Source organism: Haematobia irritans, chromosome 4 (assembly GCF_050003625.1).
Source record: "Haematobia irritans isolate KBUSLIRL chromosome 4, ASM5000362v1, whole genome shotgun sequence".
Classification (NCBI taxonomy): domain Eukaryota; kingdom Metazoa; phylum Arthropoda; class Insecta; order Diptera; family Muscidae; genus Haematobia; species Haematobia irritans.
The window spans coordinates 112,457,092-112,481,814 of record NC_134400.1 but is presented as its reverse complement, the minus strand read 5'-3'; the positions used below and the strand labels follow the sequence as shown (position 1 = coordinate 112,481,814).

Genomic DNA, 24,723 nt, shown 5'->3' with positions numbered 1-24,723 from the left:
GAGTAAAGTAAAAATTAACATTTAAATTTATATAAACTTAATATAGTATTTAAAATAAGAAAAAAAAAATGAAATGAAGTAAAGTCAACAAATTCGTATATTTGATTTTGTTTAAAAAAAAATGGAGGATATATCGATGCCCTCATTCCAGAGTACGCTAAGTCGACTTAGCATGTTTTGATGAAGTTCGCTATTTTTTATTCGGATTGATGTGAATTGTATCCTGTCAAAAGTTCGAATTTATTGGACATTTCTATCAAAAGTTATGGTTAATATTGTACTTAGCCTGTGTTTAAAGTTTTAAAAAATGTCCAATCCAAAAAGGGCAAAAAGCTTTGTTCGGTCTAAAGTGGTCTAAGTCATTTTTAGCCATGTTCTATTATCACTATTTTGAGTTCGTACATACTAAAAAACAATTTATAAAAAATATGATTTTGAGAACGAAAATAAAGAAATTTCTATCTTACACGGGTTTTGAGAAAATTCGAAAAACAACACTTGTTTCTTGTTTCCTGTAAAATTCAATTTTTAGACTTAGCGCACTTTGGAATGTAGACATCAATATGTGGTACAGGTGTGTATATGTAAACAGGCTAGAAGTTAATCGTTTTGGAGTGAGTGGAAATTATCCCAGGTGTACTTTTTAACTGCAATTCACTAAATTACACCCTCTCATATTAGAAAAAATTAACTTTAAATAAAGAAGAAAATCATTGGCGACAAATCATGACCATTTTAACCATGTCATTGAGCTTAACATAGAATCGGGCAGCACTCAGTGATAAGAGAGAAGTTCAACACTGTGGTATCGCAAATGAACTGAATGAATAGAGTCTGAAATATTGGGCTGCCACTATACCTAACCTAACCATTCTCATTGCAACTATTGTTGGGAATTGTATGAAAATCTTCTTCTGCCTTATTTCATATTGAACTTATGTGCACGGTCATTGAACTTTATACCCACAGTTAATTCATAAAATGTTTGAGACATTCTTAAAACAAGGGTTGTGGAAAATTTTGAAAAAAAAAATAAATTTTAAGTACATTTTTTCTATGAAAATAAGTTAAAATTAGCGTTAGTTTATCTTCGGACTTTTTTTCGGTTCATAAAAATTAATAGATTATAGTTACATTTTGCCAAATGCTTATTTTAATGATATGAACTAAAAAATGAGAAAAAACGTTTTATACCAATGAAGTACACAATTTTACTAAATTCAAAATTCGCACAAAATAGCTCATATTTTTCTAAAATGTGTGTGAGTGAATTTTACATAAATTGTGTTTGTAAGTTTCTAATATGAGCAAATTTTATTTAAATTCCTCGTATTGCCCTAAAGATGTTAAAAAAATTTTAATTCCAATTTCCTTCAAAATATGGAATTTTCTTCAACAATAGAACAAAACGTATAGTTTGAATTAATTTTTTTCTTCCATCTTACAAGATGTATTAATTTATTTGTATCATATTGCAATTACTAAAATATTTTGGGTTTAAAATTTCTAAAATAAACCTAATTTTTTCCGTAAATGGTTTTCTTTTTTGTACCCTCCACCATGGATTGCGTAGAAACTTCTACTGAAGACTGTCATCCACAATCGAATTACTTGGGTTGCGGTAACACTTGCCGATGGCAAGGTATCTTAAAACTTCCTAACACCGTCTTCTGCAAGGTAGTCCATACGTGGTGTATATTAAACTAAACAAGTATATACGGCCGTAAGTTCGGCCAGGCCGAAGCTTATGTACCCTCCACCATGGATTGCGTAGAAACTTCTACTGAAGCCGATGGCAAGGTATCTTAAAACTTCCTAATACCGTAATATATACCACATAGTCCATACGTGGTATATATTAAACTAGAAAAGGCCGATTAAATACGTATATAATTAAGTTTAAAGTTTCTATAGAAATAAAATTTTGACAAAATAAAATTTTGACAACATTTTCTATAGAAGTAAAATTTGGAAAAAAAATTCTATAGAAATAAATTTTCTATAGAAATAAAATTTTGATAAAATTTTCTATAGAAATAAAATTTTGGCAAAATTTTCTATAGAAATAAAATTTTGACAAAATTTTTTATACAAATAAAATTTTAACAACATTTTCTATAGAAGTAAAATTTTGACAAAATTTTCTATAGAAATAAAATTTGAAAAAAAATTTTTCTATAGAAATAAAATTTTGACAAAATTTTCTATAGAAATAGCATTTTGACAATGTTTTCTATAAAAATAAAATTTTGGCAGATTATTTTTGACTCGAGTGGCAACCATGATTATGAACCGATATGGACCAATTTTTGTGTGATTGGGCATCGGCTATATATAACTATAGACTGATATGGACCAATTTTGGCATGGTTATTAGCGGCCTTATACTAACACCACGTTGCAAATTTCAACCGGATCGGATGAATTTTGCTCCTCCAAGAGGCTCCGGAGATCAAATCTGGGGAACGGTTTATATGGGGGCTATATACACGCTCACAAAAAATCGCTTCTGTAACATATACTCCCAAACATATTTTGCTTCAAGCATATCCATTTTTGGCTATTGCTCAAACATTTATATGTTTGATCTCTTCCAATATATAATATGTTTGAAAGCATATTGGTCTAAACAATATATGTTTGGGTAGTCAATTTCCAAACATTTTGTATTTTTGCATCCAAATTCAATAATGTTGTCTTCCAAAAAAACAATATGTTATTATGTGAACATATAATATGTTTGGAAGCATTTTGCACCCAAAAATATTATATGCTTAAAAAAAATTCTCCCAAACAATATTGTGCTCAAAATTTTATTTATTTATATATTTACAATCGTAATGAATTATGAAAATAAACAGGTAATATAGGTGCTAACAACATAGGTTTTCGACCTGAATGCTCAAAATTTTGTTTCTGCCCAATTGTATATTCCCCCACATCTTTCTCACTTCCACGAGATTTTTTAGTTCTTAGCACCTTTTTCTGTAATACAAACATTGTAGAAGAAATTATTCAAGTGTATGATTTTTTTTATTTTAATTTTACCTTTTGCCGGACGGGGATTCGAACAGCGGACCACACAGTTTGTAAGGATTAAAGAAGTAGCTGATCAATTGCCCAAGGAAAAATAAAATGTTAATTTTGTAATAACAAGCAACAACCACCAACTTAATTCAATATCGCTCCCTGTTAAATAGCGCTCCAAGCTACTAAACACATATATGTTTATAGGCTATTTCTAAATTAATATATGTTTGCATCCAAGCATATTATATTTAAAAACATTTTATGTCCCAAACATAATATGTTCTAACATATTAACATATACGTCCCAAACATGTTATGCTAGTTTATGAACATTATATGCTTGCACTCAAAAATATTGTGTTTAAAAATTTGTGTTCCAAACATATAATGTTTATAGCCAAACATATGAAAAAAAGTCTTTTTCATCCGTGTATAATTATGGACCGATATCGACCAATTCTTGCGTGTTTGTTAGAGACCACATTATAACACCATTTTCCAAATTTCAGCCGGATCGGATGAATTTTGCTCCTCCAAGAGGCTCCGGAGGACTAATCTGGGGATCGATTTATATGGGGGCTATATATAATTATGGACCGATATGGACCGATATGGACCAATTCTTGCATGGTTGTTAGAGACCATATACTAACACCACGTACCAAATTTCAACCGGATCGGATGAATTTGCTCCTCTAAGAGGCTCCGGAGGTCAAATCTGGGGATCGGCTTATATGGGGGCTATATATAGTTATGGACCGATGTGGACCAATTTTTGCATGATTGTTAGAGACCACATACTTACACCAAGTACCAAATTTCAGCCGGATCGGAGGGAATTTGCTTCTCTTACAGCAATTGCAAGCCACAGCAATTGGGGGTCCGTTTATATGGGGGCTATACGTAAAAGTGGACCGATATGGCCCATTTGCAATACCATCCGACCTACATCAATAACAACTACTTGTGCCAAGTTTCAAGTCGATAGCTTGTTTCGTTCGGAAGTTAGCGTGACGGACAGACGGACATGCTTAGATCGACTCAGAATTTCACCACGACCCAGAATATATATACCTTATGGGGTCTTAGAGCAATATTTCGATGTGTTACAAATGGAATGACGAAGTTAATATACCTATCCTATGGTGGAGGGTATAAAAATAGGTAAATTTTTTCAATTACACTTCCCTTTTTGTGTTCACATAAAACCACGTGCCACTTCTGAATAAATACATTAACACAAAGCACAATAATTCCGTATTCTCCATCCATTCTGAGCAACAATCAACACACGACTTACGCGCAAAATGAAAATCGTGTGTACCTGCTCATGTCTTTGTAAAATTCTTTTCGCTGCAAAAAAGTTTAAAAAATAAATGGTCACGAAAAACATGTACATGGTCTTTATGGTCATGTAATGGTTCTAGACATAACTATACGTAATTTATAAAAATCCTTTTTTCGCTGCAAAAAAGTCAAAAAATTGAATGGTTAGGTACATGATTTCCCTGACCATGTATTGATTTCAAATTCTATCATTTAAATGATAGAACACGTTTGCGGCATTTGAGAACCATTTAAATGGTTATTGCCAGCAAACATTTTTCTCGGCTAAAAAATTCGTTTCACAAAAACAAAATACATGGTTTTCGCGACAATACGTGCTCTACATAAGCATTAATGGATGCGGCAACCATGTCCAAACATGTTTTTTTTTTCTGTGCGTGATTATTAAGGCCAAGTAGACTTTAGTCAAGCAAAATTTTCTTCCATGTAAAGAAACCCAGTCGAATCACTTAATTATAAAAAAAATCGAATTCAATGAAAAGTATATCTATTTTTGAACAAGGAAAAACACTTTGTAAAGGTGAGTACTATGTTCGGTTGTTTCACCAAAACACTGAATTAAAAGTACAAAAATATTTATGAAGACTATTATATTTTTATCAAGTCTTATCAAATAATGGATGGAAAAGATCCAATGAATTGATTGATAATCATTTTATATTTCCAAATTCACTAATTAAGAAAAGTAACCGTAAAAAAAGCTGGTTTTCAGCTTGAAAACCGAACATAGTACTCAGCTTATCAGAGAAATTTGTCTTCTATGCTACGGACGGATTTGTAGTATTTTTTATTTTGCAGTAGCATTTATTATTTTGCAAGAAGAAAACTATTTTCTATCAAATTTCAAAAATATTCTACACTGACAGTTCATTTTATTGTTTACATGTCTACAAAAGCATTTTGATCTATTGCATTCAAACGTAAAGTTTTTCTTGAAGGAATTCAAGCGTGATAGTGTGATTGCTTTATTATTCGATGGAAACTACAAGTGGATATCGTTATACCCTACAGCATCTCGCATCACTGCTCGTCACCGTGATACTGGCAGTGTTGCACCACGTCTGAAAAGTGGAACCACGTCTGAAAAGTGGAAAATATTCCGAAAGGTGAAGGCAAGAAAATTTGCTTCAGAGCTGAAATAACATGAGAATGGATGCAACACATATTGAAAAATGAGCTTGTATTAAAGCCATTGAAGTTCCTAAAAGTGCAGGAGATCACCAATGTCGGCCGTTTGAAGGCCATAGTTCGTACCAAACTTAGCCAACTTAAAACAATCTAAACAGATTCGAAAATTTGATTTCCGACATTTTTCTGCTTTTGAATTATACAATTAAAAAATATATAAAATTAAAACAAGTATATACGGCCGTAAGTTCGGCCAGGCCGAAGCTTATGTACCCTCCATCATGGATTGCGTAGAAACTTCTTCTAAACACTGCCATCCAGAATCGAATTACTTAAGTTGCGGTAACGCAACTTAAGTAATCTTAAAACCTCCTAACACCATCTTCTAAATTATATGTAAGTCTATACGTGGTATATATTAAATCAAAAAAGATCGATCCAATACGTATATAATTCAGTTTGACAAAGTAGACATAAAATTTTTACAAAATTTTCTATAGAAATAAAATTTTAACAAAATTTTCTATAGAAATAAAATTTTCACAAAATTTTCTATAGAAATAAACTTTTGACAAAATTTTCTATAGAAATAAAATCTTGGTAGATTTTTTTTGGCTCGAGTAGCAACCATGATTATGAACCGAATAAAATTTTCACAAAATTTTCTATAGAAATAAAATTTTGACAACATTTTCTATAGAAACAAAATTTTGGTAGATTATTTTTGGCTCTAGTGGCAATCATGATTATGAACCGATATGGCCCAACTTTTGTGTGATTGGACCAATTTTGGTATGGTTGTTAGCGACCATATACTAACACCACGTCCCTAATTTGAGCCGGATCGGATGAATTTTGCTCCTCCAAGAGGTTCCGGAGGTCAAATCTGGAGAACGTTTTATATGGGGGCTATATATAATTATGGAACGATATGGACCAATTCTGCCACGGTTGTTAAAGATCATATACTAACACCATGTTCCAAATTACAACCGGATTGGATGAAATTTGCTTCTCTTGGAAACTTCGCAAGCAAATCTGGGGATCGGTTTATATGGGGGCTATATATAATTATGAACCGATGTGGACCAATTTTTGCATGGTTGTTAGAGACCATATACCAATATCATGTACCAAATTTCAGGCGGATCGGATGAAATTTGCTTCTCTTTGGGGCTCCGCAACCCAAATCTGGGGATCAGTTTATATGGGCGCTATATATAATTATGGACCGATGTGGACCAATTTTTGCACGGTTGTTAGAGACCATATACTAATACCATGTACCAAATTTCAGCCGGATCGGATGCAATTTGCTTCTCTTTGAGGCTTCGCAAGCCAAATCTGGAGATCGGTTTATATGGGGTCTATATATAATTATGGACCGATGTGGACCAATTTTTGCATGGTTGTTCGAGACCATATACCAGCATCATATAAAAAATTTCAGCCGGATCGGATGAAATTTTCTTCTCTTTGAGGCTCCGCAAGCCAAATCTGGGGATCGGTTTATATGGGGGCTATATATGATTATGGACCGATGTAGACCAATTTTTGCACGATTATTAGAGACCATATACCAACACCATGTACCAAATTTCAGCCGGATCGGATGAAATATGCTTCTCTTAGAGGCTCCACAAGCCAAATCTGGGGATCGGTTTATATGGGGGCTATATATAATTAAGGACCGATATGGACCAATTTTTGCATGGTTGTTAGATAACATCATGTACCAAATTTCAGCCGGATCAGATGAAATTTTCTTCTCTTTGAGGCTCGGCAAGCCAAATCTGGGGATCGGTTTATATGGGGGCTATATATAATTATGGACCGATGTGAACCAATTTTTGCACGGTTGTTAGAGACCATATACCAACACCATGTACCAAATTTCAGCCGGATCGGATGAAATTTGCTTCTCTTTTAGGCTCCGCAAGCCAAATCTGGGGATCGGTTTATATGGGGGCTATATATAATTATGGACCGATGTGGACCAATTTTTGAGTGGTTGTTAGAGACCATATACCAACACCATATACCAAATTTCAGCCGGATCGGATGAAATATGCTTCTGTTAGAGGCTCCCCAAGCCAAATCTGAGGGTCCCTTTATATGGGGGCTATACTTAAAAGTGGACCGATATGGCCCATTTTCAATACCATCCGACCTACATCGATAACAACTACTTGTGCCAAGTTTCAAGTCGATAGCTTGTTTCGTTCGGAAGTTAGCGTGATTTCAACAGACGGACGGACGGACGGACGGACGGACATGCTCAGATCGACTCAGAATTTCACCACGACCCAGAGTATATATACTTTATGGGGTCTTAGAGCAATATTTCGATGTGTTACAAACGGAATGACAAAGTTAATATACCCCCATCCTATGATGGAGGGTATAAAAAAATATGCCCATTGGATTATTATTATCCTAATTATATGGGAACCATTTTTTACACTGGCAACATTTATAATAGATCAATGTGCATTCATTCTCATTGCCACCAGTTTTAGTTGGGCATAAATAACAAGAAAAAAATAAGTAATAATCGCCTATACATGCAAACACATAATTTTTATTTGTTGTACATTTGTGTATTATTAACAATACGATCTTGACAATGAATATCGAAATTCCACAATTATTATACACAAGCAAAGAAGATGAATCGAAAAGTCTTACCTAATAACTGACATCAGCACAGCGAAGAGGGTGAATAATCAAAAATGGACAGAAAATACAAATACAAAAAAACTATTTTTTGTTTATAAACAAAAATATTTAATTGGTTTATAAATACGGTACGAAACCGGTTTAAAACAGTCTATCTACTGTATAACACACAGCAGTATTACGATAAATATGTTATACTGTTATACCGTTGAATTGTCTATTGTCAATCTTTTTAACTCAATCACTCATTTACTCTCTCTTAGTCTCTTTATTTTGGTTTTTCACTGATGAGAGTTCAAATTGAAACTACCTCCAGAAATAACTCACAACAGGTGTTAATTACCAAGAAATGTTGAAATATAATGAAATAAACAAACTTCTAAACCGATACATGTACTTATTATGTACATATTTCGCACATTTGCCAAAAACTATGGGTATGGATCTTGGGTTTGTTTATGAAATTCAAGTTTTTCATATCCGATCCAACAATGGGAGTGATTATTAAGGCCAAGTAGACTTTAGTCAAGCAAAATTTTCTTCCATGTAAAGAAACCCAGTCGAATCACTTAATTATAAAAAAAATCGAATTCAATGAAAAGTATATCTATTTTTGAACAAGGAAAAACACTTTGTAAAGGTGAGTACTATGTTCGGTTGTTTCACCAAAACACTGAATTAAAAGTACAAAAATATTTATGAAGACTATTATATTTTTATCAAGTCTTATCAAATAATGGATGGAAAAGATCCAATGAATTGATTGATAATCATTTTATATTTCCAAATTCACTAATTAAGAAAAGTAACCGTAAAAAAAGCTGGTTTTCAGCTTGAAAACCGAACATAGTACTCAGCTTATCAGAGAAATTTGTCTTCTATGCTACGGACGGATTTGTAGTATTTTTTATTTTGCAGTAGCATTTATTATTTTGCAAGAAGAAAACTATTTTCTATCAAATTTCAAAAATATTCTACACTGACAGTTCATTTTATTGTTTACATGTCTACAAAAGCATTTTGATCTATTGCATTCAAACGTAAAGTTTTTCTTGAAGGAATTCAAGCGTGATAGTGTGATTGCTTTATTATTCGATGGAAACTACAAGTGGATATCGTTATACCCTACAGCATCTCGCATCACTGCTCGTCACCGTGATACTGGCAGTGTTGCACCACGTCTGAAAAGTGGAACCACGTCTGAAAAGTGGAAAATATTCCGAAAGGTGAAGGCAAGAAAATTTGCTTCAGAGCTGAAATAACATGAGAATGGATGCAACACATATTGAAAAATGAGCTTGTATTAAAGCCATTGAAGTTCCTAAAAGTGCAGGAGATCACCAATGTCGGCCGTTTGAAGGCCATAGTTCGTACCAAACTTAGCCAACTTAAAACAATCTAAACAGATTCGAAAATTTGATTTCCGACATTTTTCTGCTTTTGAATTATACAATTAAAAAATATATAAAATTAAAACAAGTATATACGGCCGTAAGTTCGGCCAGGCCGAAGCTTATGTACCCTCCATCATGGATTGCGTAGAAACTTCTTCTAAACACTGCCATCCAGAATCGAATTACTTAAGTTGCGGTAACGCAACTTAAGTAATCTTAAAACCTCCTAACACCATCTTCTAAATTATATGTAAGTCTATACGTGGTATATATTAAATCAAAAAAGATCGATCCAATACGTATATAATTCAGTTTGACAAAGTAGACATAAAATTTTTACAAAATTTTCTATAGAAATAAAATTTTAACAAAATTTTCTATAGAAATAAAATTTTCACAAAATTTTCTATAGAAATAAACTTTTGACAAAATTTTCTATAGAAATAAAATCTTGGTAGATTTTTTTTGGCTCGAGTAGCAACCATGATTATGAACCGAATAAAATTTTCACAAAATTTTCTATAGAAATAAAATTTTGACAACATTTTCTATAGAAACAAAATTTTGGTAGATTATTTTTGGCTCTAGTGGCAATCATGATTATGAACCGATATGGCCCAACTTTTGTGTGATTGGACCAATTTTGGTATGGTTGTTAGCGACCATATACTAACACCACGTCCCTAATTTGAGCCGGATCGGATGAATTTTGCTCCTCCAAGAGGTTCCGGAGGTCAAATCTGGAGAACGTTTTATATGGGGGCTATATATAATTATGGAACGATATGGACCAATTCTGCCACGGTTGTTAAAGATCATATACTAACACCATGTTCCAAATTACAACCGGATTGGATGAAATTTGCTTCTCTTGGAAACTTCGCAAGCAAATCTGGGGATCGGTTTATATGGGGGCTATATATAATTATGAACCGATGTGGACCAATTTTTGCATGGTTGTTAGAGACCATATACCAATATCATGTACCAAATTTCAGGCGGATCGGATGAAATTTGCTTCTCTTTGGGGCTCCGCAACCCAAATCTGGGGATCAGTTTATATGGGCGCTATATATAATTATGGACCGATGTGGACCAATTTTTGCACGGTTGTTAGAGACCATATACTAATACCATGTACCAAATTTCAGCCGGATCGGATGCAATTTGCTTCTCTTTGAGGCTTCGCAAGCCAAATCTGGAGATCGGTTTATATGGGGTCTATATATAATTATGGACCGATGTGGACCAATTTTTGCATGGTTGTTCGAGACCATATACCAGCATCATATAAAAAATTTCAGCCGGATCGGATGAAATTTTCTTCTCTTTGAGGCTCCGCAAGCCAAATCTGGGGATCGGTTTATATGGGGGCTATATATGATTATGGACCGATGTAGACCAATTTTTGCACGATTATTAGAGACCATATACCAACACCATGTACCAAATTTCAGCCGGATCGGATGAAATATGCTTCTCTTAGAGGCTCCACAAGCCAAATCTGGGGATCGGTTTATATGGGGGCTATATATAATTAAGGACCGATATGGACCAATTTTTGCATGGTTGTTAGATAACATCATGTACCAAATTTCAGCCGGATCAGATGAAATTTTCTTCTCTTTGAGGCTCGGCAAGCCAAATCTGGGGATCGGTTTATATGGGGGCTATATATAATTATGGACCGATGTGAACCAATTTTTGCACGGTTGTTAGAGACCATATACCAACACCATGTACCAAATTTCAGCCGGATCGGATGAAATTTGCTTCTCTTTTAGGCTCCGCAAGCCAAATCTGGGGATCGGTTTATATGGGGGCTATATATAATTATGGACCGATGTGGACCAATTTTTGAGTGGTTGTTAGAGACCATATACCAACACCATATACCAAATTTCAGCCGGATCGGATGAAATATGCTTCTGTTAGAGGCTCCCCAAGCCAAATCTGAGGGTCCCTTTATATGGGGGCTATACTTAAAAGTGGACCGATATGGCCCATTTTCAATACCATCCGACCTACATCGATAACAACTACTTGTGCCAAGTTTCAAGTCGATAGCTTGTTTCGTTCGGAAGTTAGCGTGATTTCAACAGACGGACGGACGGACGGACGGACGGACATGCTCAGATCGACTCAGAATTTCACCACGACCCAGAGTATATATACTTTATGGGGTCTTAGAGCAATATTTCGATGTGTTACAAACGGAATGACAAAGTTAATATACCCCCATCCTATGATGGAGGGTATAAAAAAATATGCCCATTGGATTATTATTATCCTAATTATATGGGAACCATTTTTTACACTGGCAACATTTATAATAGATCAATGTGCATTCATTCTCATTGCCACCAGTTTTAGTTGGGCATAAATAACAAGAAAAAAATAAGTAATAATCGCCTATACATGCAAACACATAATTTTTATTTGTTGTACATTTGTGTATTATTAACAATACGATCTTGACAATGAATATCGAAATTCCACAATTATTATACACAAGCAAAGAAGATGAATCGAAAAGTCTTACCTAATAACTGACATCAGCACAGCGAAGAGGGTGAATAATCAAAAATGGACAGAAAATACAAATACAAAAAAACTATTTTTTGTTTATAAACAAAAATATTTAATTGGTTTATAAATACGGTACGAAACCGGTTTAAAACAGTCTATCTACTGTATAACACACAGCAGTATTACGATAAATATGTTATACTGTTATACCGTTGAATTGTCTATTGTCAATCTTTTTAACTCAATCACTCATTTACTCTCTCTTAGTCTCTTTATTTTGGTTTTTCACTGATGAGAGTTCAAATTGAAACTACCTCCAGAAATAACTCACAACAGGTGTTAATTACCAAGAAATGTTGAAATATAATGAAATAAACAAACTTCTAAACCGATACATGTACTTATTATGTACATATTTCGCACATTTGCCAAAAACTATGGGTATGGATCTTGGGTTTGTTTATGAAATTCAAGTTTTTCATATCCGATCCAACAATGGGAGTAAAGGGAATAATACCGTTTTGCTATTTTATATCAGCTGATACGAGTACAGAAAGAAATTATCGTGACTGGAATTTGTAATTATGGCTTGCGAAGGAGAACATTATTTTTATTTTTTTTTTATTAAAAAAAAAACAGTTTATTAACTACAATAAGAGAATTGGAGAAAAAAAAACTAAATTACAAATAAAAGTAATGGCATTTTATAGCACAATGTTGCGAGAAAAATTTTAGTTTGAAGGCAACCCTTCAATCGGGCCCCATATAGCGGAAACAGTCTGTACCAGTGTCGCCAGGTTGGGGTTTCCTCCCCAAATTGAGGGATTTTTTACACGTTTAGGGGGATTTTTAGGGGTAACATTTATTTGGTGGTGAAAAATATCTTAGACCTTATAAAGTGGAGTAATTCTCAACCAAATTTAGAACAATTCTGGCATAAATTTTGAGAAAAAAGATGAGTTAAATATTCATAAAATTATTGGTATTTTTTAAATTGATATACATATGTATTATTAAACCCAAAGAAACATTACTTCCCTCAGGGAAAAAATTTTAGACAAACGGAATTTTCTTTTGTTATAAAGCATTTTCTTAAAAAGCAAATAAACCCGAATTTGTGACAAGTGGTGTAAAGATTTATCTAATGATTTTTAGTTACTTCAAAAGAAATTTTTTTAGTATCAAAAGAAAAGTTATTTTGTCTAAAATTGCGTTTCTCAGAAAAAAGTTCTTTTCAGTATATATATTTGTGTTAAATTTATTTTTTTAGTAAAGTGTCTCACTACAGGATATGTTAGCGATATTTGGGACCCCTTTTTGTACTATTTATATTCTGAATTTCTATGGGGGTTTTTAAAAAAGTCTAGACAAAATTTCGATGGACACTAAATTAATTAATTAACCTGCGAAATTGATGAGAAAACTTTATCTGTATATGTATCTTACATGTTAAAAAATTAAAATTATTGCAAGTAAGCCCAGATCAGGGCGGCCAGGGAAGGTCATCGTTTAGAGATGGGAATTGTACGAACTGTAAATAAATCTCTCAAAAATATTACGTTTATAATTGCTGGGAATCTTAAACTAATAACATTCAAAAATGGGGACGCTAATGCCAACTTAGCTTTATTTTAGATCATGAAAATCTTAAACTACTGATGGAACCGTAAAAATTGCCTTAAACGCAATGGATTTTATACACTCAAAAAAAGAAAGTTCACTTGGATCCAATGATTTTGACCTTCCATTAAGGATTTTGGTATTGATTCCGAGTCAAAGATGCGACTTCTTTATAATAAAGAAATTTTTTAGCGACCTATCTGGCTTAAAAATCTAGGACCAATAACATTAAAATTATGATACAGATCTCATTTATCAAAATTTCATTCTCTTTTCGCCGTTTATTAATAAAGGTACTCACGTACAAACAAATGTCAGTTTAAAATCCAAATTATAACGGATACTTCAAAGTAAGAAACGTTTTCTTAATTCCAAAAAAAAAAACTTTAAACCAAAGACGCTAAATCCTCAAAATAAGTCTTAGTCTATATTTGAAGCGTTTATAACTTAAATCTTACGATTCAATTTTGTCCTTAATTTTTTTTTTATAAATTTCGCATCCTAAAATTTAGGTTGCGTAATCTTTAATATCACGTAAATATTTTTTTCAGTGTACCCTCCACAATAGGATGGGGTATACTATTTTTGCCATTCCGTTTGTAACGCATCGTAACATTTGTGGATCGTGGTGAAATTCTGAGTCGTTCTAGTGATGTCCGTCTGTTGAAATTGGAGGAGCAAAGTATATCGGTTCATAATTATATGTGAACTCTACTATATACACCGATCAAGAACAAGAGAAAGAGTGTCTAATATGGATATTTCATCTGCCTTATCACAACCTACACTGAAAAAAACAGTGAACCCACCAGAAGAAAACTTTTGGTTAATTTTAGAAAATTTTGAATATGTTTAGAAAATTTTAACTAAACAGTATTAACAAACGCTGACAGCACACCGATATCACAAAAATAAGTAAATATTTTTCGACAAATTCAAGAAACTTTATTAGACATAATTAATTTTCACTTGTTAAAGAACATTTTGTAGTTTGAAGAAAAAATTGGAGTTCAAAATTGCAGAAATGTCTTTAGTTACATACAAAGTTCATGATGGACGCATTTGTAGTTAAAGTTACAAATTTAAAGAAAGAAAGAACTATTTTGTGAGAAATACGAATTTAGCAAATCTTTATGCTAAATTTTGGGTATAATTTTCCCGTTTTTTAGTTAATTTAACAAATGTACCCAAAAAATTATTAGAGCAAAGGAAACTTTCTCCAAACATAACAATTCCATGAATAAAAAAAGTTAAATTGGCTTTAGTGAAATAGATAGTTCACTTTTTTTTCAGTGTAACTAGGTCGATTGTGGTTGACAGTCTTTAGAAGGCCTTTGTACACTCAAAGAAGATATTTCTTTTTTCCGGAACGAAATTTCAACAAGTTAACAAAATATATGGTACACTGAAAAAACAGTGAACCCTCCAGTAAAGAAAATTTTAGTTAGTTTTAGAAAAAGTATATAAATTTTAGAAAATTTTAACTAAACTGTATTAGAAACGCAGATATTACGCTGATTTCACAAAACTAAGTAAATAATTTTCGATAAATTCAAGAAAATTTATTAGACATAATTCATTTTTTTCACTTGTTAAAGAAAATTTCGAAGTTTGAAGGAAAAATTTGATGTTAAAAATTGCAAAAATGTCTTTAGTACCATAGGAATTTATGATGGGCTCATTACTGGTACAATTTAGAAATTTTAAGAAATTCTGAACTATTTTGTGGGAGATCCGAATTTAGTTAATCTTTATGCTTCATTTGTGTATAATTTTTATACCCTCCACCATAGGATGGGGGGGTATATTAACTTTGTCATTCCGTTTGTAACACATCGAAATATTGCTCTAAGACCCCATAAAGTATATATATTCTGGGTCGTGGTGAAATTCTGAGTCGATCTGAGCATGTCCGTCCGTCCGTCCGTCCGTCCGTCTGTTGAAATCACGCCAACTTCCGAACGAAACAAGCTATCGACTTGAAACTTGGCACAAGTAGTTGTTATTGATGTAGGTCGGATGGTTTTGAAAATGGGCCATATCGGTCCACTCTTACGTATAGCCCCCATATAAACGGACTCCCAAATTTGGCTTGCGAATCCTCTAAGAGAAGCAAAATTCATCCGATTCGATTGAAATTTGGTACGTGATGTTAGTATATGGTATCCAACAACCATGCAGGAATTGGTTCATATCAGTCCATAATTATATATAGCCCCCATATAAACCGATCCCTAGATTTGACCTCCGCTGCCTTTTGGAGAAGCAAAATTCATCCGATCTGGTTGAAATTTGGTACGTGGTGGTAGTATATGATATTTAACAACTATGCCAAAAGTGGTCCATATCAGTCCATAATCATATATAGCCCCCATATAAACCGCTCCCGATATTTGGTTTTGAAGCCTCTTGGAGGAGCAAATTTCATTCGAAATTTGGTACTTTGTGCTAGTATATGGCCGTTTACAAGCATGCCTAACTAGGTCCATATCGGTCAATAGTTATATATATAGCCATCAGATACATCGATCCCCAATCACACAAAAATTGGTCCATATCAAGTTCATAATTGTATATAGCCCCCATATAAGAGACCCCCATATTTTAATTCTGGCTCTCTACCTATTGTCTAATATATACCACGTATGGACTAACTCACAATTTAGAAAACGATGTTAAGCAGTTTTAAGATACCACAACTCTAGTAATTCGATTTTGGATGACAATCTTTCGTAGAAGTTTCTACGAAATCCATGGTGGAGGGTACATAAGATTCAGCCTGGCCGAACTTGCGGCCGTATATACTTGTTTCCTCTATTTTAGTTATTTTAACTAACTTACGCAAAAAAAATATTAACGTGATGGAAACTTTATTAAAACGTAATAATTCCATGAACTAAAATAAAATTAAATCAGCTTTAGTGAAATATAGGGTTCACTTTTTTTGAGTGTAGGCTCTAAAATAATATTCTATTATTATGAAATATAAAGGTAACAACTAGTTTTTATTCTTCCACTGTGTTGTATAGGAAAAGGGTGTCAGGTTAATGAACGACGGACAATTGTTACTAAATATATGTCCATAAAAAACATTTGCAAACTTCATTTGGTCTTGAGACCCAGATTAAATGTAGCCAAACATACATACATACAAACAAATACTGTATGTATGTCCTACTTACTTATTGTCAAAGTGAGCAGCTTCGCACTTAAATGGAGGTGACCAAGAATATTGGAACTTGGTAATGCTATAAGTTGCATTTTGGTGTTACATTCCATTGAACCTTGTGAGCTTATGAAAGAATATATATAGAATTGGTAAATAATTATTTAATAAAGAGAACTTTATAAACAAATTAATACGTATATCCTATAGATTTATATGGGATTATATTATGGTATGGATCTATATGGACCAAAATGGTAGAATCTAGAAATGATAGCAAAATTAAGTTGCTTGCAATACATATCAGCCATACTGTATATACGATTGAAAGTTCGGCCAGACCGAATCTTATATACCATCCACCATAGATTGCTTATAAAGTTCTACTAAAGACTGTCATCCACAATCGGCTTTTGGTAACAGTTGCCGATGGCAAGGTATCACTAAAATGCATAACATTGTCTTCTAAATATGGATTAAATACCAGTGTAAGTCACTTTCGTTCTCGATCTTAATTTTTGTTCATATATAATGTTGAAACGATACACTCAAAAGAAAGTTTACTTGGATCCAAAGATTTTGACCTTCCCTTAAGGATTTTGGTATTGATTCCGATCCAAAGATGCGGCTTCTTTAAAATAAAGAAATTTGTTAGCGACCTATCTGTCTTTAAATTTAGGACCAATAACATTAAAATTATGATGCAGATCTCATTTATCAAATTTTCATTCTCTTTTCGCCGCTTATTAATAAAGGTACTCACGTACAAACAAATTTCAGTTTAAAAATCCAAATTATAACGGATACTTCAAAGTACGAAACGTTTTCTTAATTCCAAAAAATCCAAAGACGCTAAATCCTCAAAATAAGTCTTAGCCTATATTTGAAGCGTTTATATTTTAAATCTTACGATTCAATATTTAAGGACAATTTCTTTACATCAAAAATGTGTTTCTTTACTTTAAGTAAAATTAACCCTAGTTCAAAGACGGAGGACGCAAATTTACAAAATTTGTGTCATAAATTTAATGAAAACAATTTTTGAAACAAAGATTATAAACTTTATTTTAATTAAAATTTCATTATTTTAAAGAAATTTGTCCTTACTATTTTGTAAATTTCGCATCCTAAAATGTAGGTTGCGTGATATTTAATATCACGTAAATATTTTTTTTAATTGTATGGAAATGTACATGTGATCGAATGAAATTTGTTCCTCCATGAGACTCAAGAAGTTAAATCTGGCTTAGAAGTTCACTACGATCTAGAATATATATACTGTATGGGGTTTGGATCAATATTTTGATGTTTTAAAAACGGGCTGACAAATTTAGTATATCGCTAACTTATGGCGAACGGTATATAAACTGTTGCAACTGTGCGGGGTGAGGTTTATGGTCCGGCGGGGTCATTGGACCTTACTTTCTCGAACAGTTGGTTATGCAAACTTTCATGAGAGCGGCCGTGAAGAAAATTACACATTAAATTCAATGTCAAAATAAATCCTCTAATTTGAGATTGATGAAATTTGGAATAGATTTTCTTTTTATTGCTGTTTCTGAATCACATCATAGTACACCATCAGTTGTTGATATTTGTGCATATTGTCGACTTGTATATGCTTCCCACAAACATATTTTACTAACCTTTATTTTCTTCTCCTTTGGTCGTGTTAATGAACTTTATGCGAATTATGTTTTGAGCTGAATTTTGCAGAAAAAACATCATTAAAAAACAGCCTTTTAAAATATGAACTCACGTGATAGAACAACACATTTGTAAAACGCATGACCTATATCAAGTCCGTTGACTTCAAAACCACATGAAATTTTTTACAACCTCAAAGTGTGCAACTAACATATTATTATGAATTAGGTAGATAATCAACCTTTCATTATAGCAAAAATCTTTTCTAATGTCATGACAGAGCAAGAGAAAGAAATGTAGGTGGCGCGCGCACGTAGGTTATTTGTACCTCATACTAAATACATTTTTGAATAATTTACTATTGATTGTTTAAAGAGTGTAAGTAATCGCTTAACTTGATTTGTTTTACTGAGGGGACGGGCACGTTATTTTCCAAACTGCTGCCAGAAATTCCTATTGACACATGTAAATTGAGTGTAAATAACATTTCCCACTTTAATTGCGGTGAATGTTACAATTAAATAAAATCTAGCGGAACTAATGTCCATTCAACATGAAAATAAAGTGCTAATAATAGTGAGCAAATAAATAAATAAAACAAATGTCCAAGTTAATATAAATACCATGTAGTAAAGGGTGAGGGAATTTTCTATTAGTTTCTAATATAATATGGACAGATGAGCCACCATTTTGCAATGTCATGTCTGCAATGCATACAAATGTTAATGGATTTGATCTAGTTTTATCCACACAACGTTTTCTCTGAATGGTGGGTTCTTAGCAAAAAACAAAAGACATTACTGAGATAAATTTTGAAGCGTTTAGCCTTGATATGGAAGGTTGGGCTTGGTACCGCAATAGTAATTCTCGTACTTAGTCGTTTGATATTTGGACAGAGAGGACATTTCTTCTTAGTCCGATTATTTTTATAAGCATACTTCTTCTAAATTACTAATTATATCATAGTACCAAATTTTTGATATTTTAATTATATAGCACCCACATTCAAAAAACAGAGTACTAATTATATAGCACCACATTCAAAAAACAGAGTAACACTATTTTAGTTCATGGAAAATACTATGTTTTAGTTAAAAATTCTCCATTATAAGAAAATTTCCTGGACTTTAATATTTGTATACGTTAGTTAAATGAATTAGAAATAGCAAAAAATTGATACTCAAATGGTCAATATTAATAGTTCAGAAAAATTCTTTAAAATTAATGAAATTGTCTTTTAATTTGCTGTTTTTTGCATCTTGACTACAAAGCAAAAAATCGTTCAAAAATAGGACATATTTGTCAACACTTTATTTTAAAGACGTTTTTTACTTGAAACATAGCATAATTTCTACTGGAAGTCGAGTCTGAATTTGGAAAATAAAGTTGTGGTTACACCCAAAAAATTAATAGAGGAAAGTTTACTTGATTCAAGCCGTAGCGGTGTCAAAAGTACGGTAAGTACGGATTTTCTAAATCCAAGAAGAAAATTCTTAATTTAATCCCGAAAATATTAAGTACAGATTTCTTAATTTTAGAAATGTTCAATCGTATTTGTGCTTGTTTTAAGTACGGGAGCGATAAATCATAAATAAACTTTTGCGAAGTTTCCTTAAAATTGCTTCAGATTTAAATGTTTCCCATATTTATACCCTGCGCCACACTGTGGAACAGGGTATTATAAGTTAGTGCATATGTTTGTAACACCCAGAAGGAGACGAGATAGACACATGGTGTCTTTGGCAATAATGCTCAGGGTGGGTCCTTGAGTCGATATAACCATGTCCGTCTGTCCGTCCGTCCGTCCGTCCGTCTGTCTGTGAACACATTTTTGTGATCAAAGTCTAGGTCGCAATTTAAGTCCAATCGCCTTCAAATTTGGCACAAGTTCCTCTTTTGGGTCAGAATAGAACCCTATTGATTTTGGAAGAAATCGGTTCAGATTTAGATATAGCTCCCATATATATCTTTCGCCCGATATGCACTAATATGGACTCAGCAGCCAGAGTTTTATACCGATTTGCTTGAAATTTTGTACAAACATAACACTTAGTCGTATAGTCAAGTGTGCAAAATTTGATTGAAATCGGTTCAGATTTAGATATAGCTCCCATATATATCTTTCGCCCGATATGGACTAATATGGTTCTAATAGCCAGAGTTTTGGCCCAATTTGGTTGAAATTTTGCACAGGGAGTAGATTTAGCATTGTAGCTATGCATGCCAAATTTGATTGAAATCGGTTCAGATTTATATATAGCTCCCATATATAGCTTTCGCCCGATTTACACTCATATGACCACAGAGCCCAATTTTTTACTCCGATTTAGTTGAAATTTTGCACAGGGAGTAGAATTAACATTGTAGCTATGCGTGCCCAATTTGGTTGAAATTGGTTCAGATTTAGATATAGCTCCCATATATATGTTTTTCTGATTTCGACAAAAATGGTCAAAATACCAACATTTTCCTTGTAAAATCGCCACTGCTTAGTCGAAAAGTTGTAAAAATGGCTCTAATTTTCCTAAACTCGTAATACATATATATCGAGCGATAAATCATAAATAAACTTTTGCGAAGTTTCCTTAAAATTGCTTCAGATTTAAATGTTTCCCATATTTTTTTACTAACATTGTGTTCCACCCTAGTGCATTAGCCGACTTAAATTTTGAGTCTATAGATTTTGTGGAAGTCTATCAAATTCTGTCCAGACCGAGTGATATTTCAATGTATGTATTTGGGACACACCTTTATATATACCACCCAACACATTTGACGGATGTGATATGGTATCGAAAATTTAGATCTATAAAGTGGTGCAGGGTATAATATAGTCGGCCCCGCCCGACTTTAGACTTTCCTTACTTGTTTTATTCATAATTTATAAAGCTACTCCACTGTCACTTAGGGTCTAAGCACACAATAATACTAAAATAATTTGGCATATACGAGTACAATGAAAGCGACGCCAAAAACACAAATTCGAAATCAAAACTTACACCAAAACACACCCTCAATGTTTCATAAATGATAAAGCATCTGTAAGAGTAACAAGGAGAGCAAAACTTTATTTTGCATTCCAATGTGCTCATAAATGAGTATCAAGTAAAAATGTTCTTATTTTAAGCCAGATTCGGCTTAGGATAGCAAATCAAATGCAACCAAACACACACGATGCTCCGAACGTGTAACGATAAAAATATCAAGTTAAACTTTTCTTATTTTAAGCCATAGTCGACTTAAGATAGCAAACGAAATGGAAGCCACTACCATTACAAGCAAAAAAGTTTTTAGGGGTTGAAAATCGGTGAGAGCATCGAGGAGAACAAAACTCTTTTTTGTGCTCTCATTGGCTAAGTCAGTGAGGCATATTAAGTAACAATTTTCTTGTTTTAATCCAAAACAAGCTTAATTCAAACTTTAAGTACTTGAATTACACAAACAAGCACACTTTGTGCTTAATATGAGTATAACTTACACCCTCACAAAAAATCGCTTCCAAACCTATTTTGCTTCAAGCATATACATTTTTGGGTATTGCCCAAACATTTATATGTTTGATCTCTTCCAATATATAATATGTTTGAAAGCATATTGGTCTAAACAATATATGTTTGGGTAGTCTAAGTTGCAAACATTTTGTATTTTTGCATCCAAATTCAATAATGTTGTCTTCAAAAACAATATGTTATTATGTGAACAAATAATATGTTTGGAAGCATTTTGCACATAAAAATATTATATGCTTAAAGAAAATTCTCCCAAACAATATTGTGCTCAAAATTTTATTTATTATTTATATATTTACAATCATAATGAATTATGAAAATAAACAGGTAATATAGGTGCTAACAACATAGGTTTTTGAATGCTCAAAATTTTGTTTCTGCCCAATTGTATATTCCCCGACATCTTTCTCACTTCCACGAGATTTTTTAGTTCTTAGCACCTTTTTCTGTAATACAAACATTGTAGAAGAAATTATTCAATTTTATGATTTTTTTTTATTTTAATTTTACCTTTTGCCGGACGGGGATTCGAACAGCGGACCACACAGTTTGTAAGGATCAAAGAAGTAGCTGATCAATTGCCCAAGGGAAAATAAAATATTAATTTTGTAATAACAAGCAACAACCACCAACTTAATTCAATATCGCTCCCTGTTAAATAGCGCTCCAAGCTACTAAACACATATATGTTTATAGGCTATTTCTAAATTAATATATGTTTGCATCCAAGCATATTATATTTACAAACATTTTATGTGCCAAACATAATATGTTCTAACATATTAACATATATGTCCCAAACATGTTATGCTGGTTTATGAACATTATATGCTTGCACTCAAAAATATTGTGTTTAAAAATTTGTGTTCCAAACATATAATGTTTATAGCCAAACATATGAAAAACGGTCTTTTTCATCCGTGTAGTATTTGCGTACTTAAAATTTTAAGTGCCAATTCAGACTAAAAATAAGAATTTGAAACTTGATTTTAGAAGTCCACTTTTCTTTGGGTGTAACTCGTTTTTAAAGAACTTTGATAGCATATGAAGAAAAAAACTGAAAAAACGAAAAATTAAAATGTGATTCCTAGAAGCAAGTACACAAAACCCAAATTTAAAAGAGGAAGTATCCTCACTTGTATTCTCCGCTTCTTTGGCTCAGAATAAATACCAAAATTTTTAAAGTAAGGACAAAATCTTTGGAACCGGGCATGCTTTTTTTCAGTGTAGAAATTCTATTTCATGAGAGCTTTACCATATTATAAGAACGTCTGGTAAAGTGTATGCCATGTTACGAAATTCGTGGTCAGTACAAAAATATATAATTTAGCGCCTAGTTATTTATTTGAAAAACTAACTTTTGCTCGCTCAAACCGTGGTAGAAATAACTCAAAAACGTTTAAAAGTGCAAAATCAACAATTCGTCTTTGGAACAATTTAGGATCGAATAGTTCTACCAGTTTAATTTTATAATTTATATATATTCTCTTTCATTGAAATTTGTTAAAATGGGTTGATCTCATTTCGTTTTTATATCAAATTTTATTGTTTTATTAACTTTTAATTTATTAATTTATTAATTATTAACTTTTTTATTAAATTATTTTTCGTTTTTCAATAGTTTAATCTTAACTTTAAATTTTCGTATAAAGAGTTATTTGTATCAGCTACCACTAACATCAATATTATATGAATAAGAATTCTGATGGTGTTTGACTTTTATGGCATAAATATATAATATAATATATCAAAATTAAATTTGTTGAACTTTTGTACACTCAAAAAAAAAATGTTTACTTGGATCCAACGTTTTTGACCTTCCCATAAGGATTTTGGTATTTATTCTGAACCAAAGATGCGGCTTGGATCCAACGTTTTTGACCTTCCCATAAGGATTTTGGTATTTATTCCCAACCAAAGATGCGGCTTCTCTAAAAAAAAGACATTTGGCCTTTTTTATTAGAAATTTCTACTTAAAGTCCATTCTTTGGCACGGAATCAATGCCAAAATCATTCGTCTAAAGAGTTTGGATAAAGATCGTTCAATACGAAGAGAAATACTTAATCAATTTAAATCGGAACTTATTGTAAAGGTTGTGTACTACTTGGTGGTATCAAAAATGTTGTAGTTTTGTTCTCGTAGAAGAACTCTAACCTTTTATTTCAATCCATTTCTTTTATAAGCGGTTTTTGTAAGGCTGTTATGATCGGATTCAATGTAAAAGTTAAGATTTTCTTTAGAACTAACTATATCTTCGTCGTCGCGACGCTTGTCGAATTGTGAACCGACTCCGACCTATTAATTCCCTGATTGCCGCTGATGATTTATTTTGTCGATGCTGGTGTAAAATAATTTTTCGCAGAGCTTCAGCCATTTCTTTTGTGTCATTTTCTGCCAACAATAATGATATTTTCAACTTCTAAAGTGCGTTAGTGAAACATAACGAATAATTATGTTCGACATTTCTTTAAATATAATAAATATTTTTATACCCTGCGCCACACTGTGGAACAGCGTATTATAAGTTAGTGCATATGTTTGTAACACCCAGAAGGAGACGAGATAGACACATGGTGTCTTTGGCAATAATGCTCAGGGTGGGTCCCTGAGTCGATATAACCATGTCCGTCCGTCCGTCTGTCTGTGAACACATTTTTGTGATCAAAGTCTAGG

The 24,723-nt window shown here is 32.7% G+C and overlaps 1 protein-coding gene across 3 annotated transcripts in view; it reads left to right on the top strand.

Moving 5' to 3' along the window:
* Mipp1 (Multiple inositol polyphosphate phosphatase 1) overlaps positions 1 to 24,723 on the top strand; it is a 151,994-nt gene that overhangs the window by 680 nt on the left and 126,591 nt on the right. The window contains exon 2 of one of the 3 annotated variants that reach the window (XM_075304306.1): positions 19,884 to 19,997. The exons of the other annotated variants lie outside the window; for them this stretch is intronic. The gene's annotated coding sequence lies outside the window, so the exon portion shown is untranslated. The remainder of the gene's footprint in view (positions 1 to 19,883; positions 19,998 to 24,723) is intronic. 3 annotated transcript variants of the gene reach the window in all.